The sequence below is a fragment of the Carassius gibelio genome, chromosome A6 (genome assembly GCF_023724105.1).
Source record: "Carassius gibelio isolate Cgi1373 ecotype wild population from Czech Republic chromosome A6, carGib1.2-hapl.c, whole genome shotgun sequence".
Taxonomy (NCBI): Eukaryota; Metazoa; Chordata; class Actinopteri; order Cypriniformes; family Cyprinidae; genus Carassius; species Carassius gibelio.
This window is the reverse complement of record NC_068376.1, coordinates 4,458,123-4,461,136: the sequence shown is the minus strand read 5'-3', so window position 1 is coordinate 4,461,136 and position 3,014 is coordinate 4,458,123.

Sequence of the window (3,014 nt, the reverse complement as noted above, 5' to 3'; positions counted from 1 at the left end):
GTTTAGCTCCAATCCTAATCAAACACAACTGAAGCATCTAATTAAGGTCTTCATGCTCACTTAAAAAATAAAGGCAGGTGTGTTTGATTAGGGTTGGAGCTAAACTTTGCAGGGTAGTCGATCCCCAGGAGCAGGATTGGGCACCCCTGTGTTAGAGATTACGGATCACGCCAAAGTTAGATTTGCCATGGAAGCGTGTCAGCAAAGTGACGCCGCGAGGTCGCGTGATCATACTCCTGCAGCCCAGGTGAGCCTTCCATTCCTGACTGATTTACATGCTGAAAAAGAATGGAAGAGGCCATTTTCTTCTCGCATCCATCGGTTTCAGCATACGAGTTATGCCGATATCGAGGTGATGCGCGAAAACGGTTATGAGAGGATGCCCCCTGTAGAAGAGATGCTGGCTAGCTTTCTCTCTGTGGGGGAAACGTCCTCTCTTAAATCTCCCTCTTTGCCATCTAAGCCCCTCCAGGATACACCCCTCTTAAATGGCAGAGCATACACTGCAGCAGGTCAGACTGTGTCTTCATTGCACATGATGGGAGTGCTTCTGGCTTATCAAGCTGATCTGCTGAAGGACCTGGATAAAGGCGAGGGCTTTTCTGCTGACCAGGTAGCTGACCCGCGCCGCTCCACAGACGTCTCTCTCCGTGTTATAAAGCAGGCCATGGGCAGGTCTATGCCAGTCACAGTGGTAACAGAGAGACATCTGTGGATGAACCTGGCAGACATTGGGTGGAAAGAAAGGGGCTTTCTTCTCAATTCTCCAGACTTGCCTTCTGAACTTTTCGGTACCTCCATCAAGACGGTGGTTGGCAAAAGGAGGGCGGTGAAGGTGTGCTCAGCTGTCTTCAAATCCTTCCATGAAGGTCCAGGTCTGAGCCCGAACAACATAGAGATTCTGGCCCTTCTTGTTCTGAGGATCACAGACAGGTGCAGAAGACTAGTGTTGCTACGGGCAGGGGTAAGAGGAATCGTGGGTCACGAGGAGATAAGCAGGACCTGAGGGATGTGATTCAGATGAGGCAATGTTCTCGTCCGAATCGGAGTGATACCTAGGAAGCTACTCATTCCCTTCGGGTGTTTTTAATTTTGGCTTTTATCCTCCCCTACCTAATTCCCCTGTAACCACCAGCTCTCCTCCTGATCGAGGTTAGGTGGAAACCTCTCGCACAACAGTCTCCTATGCTGGACCTATGATGTTTTTGGCTGGTTCTATGTTCCTAGCATCCACCTGACTGATGGTACAGACTAAAAGGAGGCGCTCCTTGAGCGGTGCTCCAGCGCAGGTGAGTGTGTAACCCTCTCTGTATATACTTATGTGTACTGAATTGCTGGTGGTTATGTGTCTACTAACAAACTCTGTGAGTTTCTTATACAGTGCTCAGTTACAGCGTTTACTAAACACTCGTGAGCACCGGTCGTCCGGCCCCGTGCTCCGGTATTAGGCAGCGGAGATCACAGTCTTCTGCGGGAGCCTCGCTGATCATCAGGCCGGGAACAGCACTGCAGGGAATCTCATGGATGTCCGAACAGGTCGCCCTGAGGGGTCTCCTGGCCGCTTAGTTGTGCTGTCGCATCCAGCGGGAAGTGGAGGTGGTAGTTACAGACGTCTTCTTGTATATACTGCCTCAGGTGATGCTCCCCTCGCCCGAGGTTTGTAAAAGTTGAGCTTGCCTCTCCCGTGCGGTTCAGCGCCTCTGCGATGATTAGGAACCTTTAAGTACACACGCTAAGCTCTGTGCACTTTCTGAAATCTTAGCATATATATAAGCAGATATATAGCAAGACTCTGAGCACTTTTGTAAAATCCTTTATGGTGAGGGCTTTGCGCGGTTGTTTCAGACACGGGTCACGGAGAGGTGTTCCCCCCATAGTGACCCCTAGAGGACGCACTGTCTCGATCCCTACTCCGGGAAAACCATGGTTACAGTCGTAACCTGAGACATTTTCCCCAGCTCTGTACAAATTTGAGGTACAATAAAAAGCAAACACTTGGAAGAGCGTAGCTGGTAACTGCCGGAACTAAGACAAAGGAGGTTACAGAGATAAGATGGAAGTTTACCTAACATTGCTTTATAGATAAAAATGTAACAAAAAATGTGGTGTTTTCTGTGTATAGTTAGTGATGTCCAACCCACCATCTCATATAAGATGCAATGATGAGTACAGGATTTTGTATTTGTAATAAAACGTAATGAAGCATGGCATGTTGAATCAAGGATGTTTCAGATGGAGGCTGCATGTGTACTACACCACCATCATCAAGCACAGTCAGGAAGGTAGCTATACAAGTTTCTTTTTGGCATTAAAAGTAAAATTATATTTATTTCTAAAATAAAAGCCAAGCTTCACTTTGAGCTTCCTAATAAAATTAGCAATATGTACATATAATAAAAGCTTCACATTATACCATCCAATAATGTTACATTTGGCCCAATTAGTAATTTAGCAATTTGGTAATTGTAAATTTGTAACTCCATATTGCATCTTCTATTCTAATGTCCTTTAACTTGTTTCTGTCAGAGAATGCTGAAGAGTTTCATTGCATGGTGCAGCTGTATAAATGACAGTGAACCCTTGAATCCTAAAGAAAGACTCAAGTTCTGTGTGAGCAGTGTGTGAGCAGTGTGTGAGCAGTGTGTGAGCAGATCGACGACTCCATCATCTGTGTGTGTCTCTGTCTCATAACCTCACCCTGAGGACACTTCACTGTGGCCCGTACACACTGTTCTACGAATCTCACTGTAGTCGCTCACACAAATAAACACAAACTCAGACTGTGTGTGTGTGTGTGTGTGTTTGCTTTCAGAGATTTAAACTCCCGTTTCCGCTCATGTAGCAAAACCTGCTCATTATCCACATTCGGCCCAGCTCAAGAGTCCAGACGGCTTTCTGCACATTTAGAGCCTCTTTATTCTCCGTCCGTGAGTTTACGGGCTCTCAGTGTGGCATGTACAGACTATATATGTCACAGCCAGACTACGTGCTGTGCGCGCGCGCGTGTGTGTGTG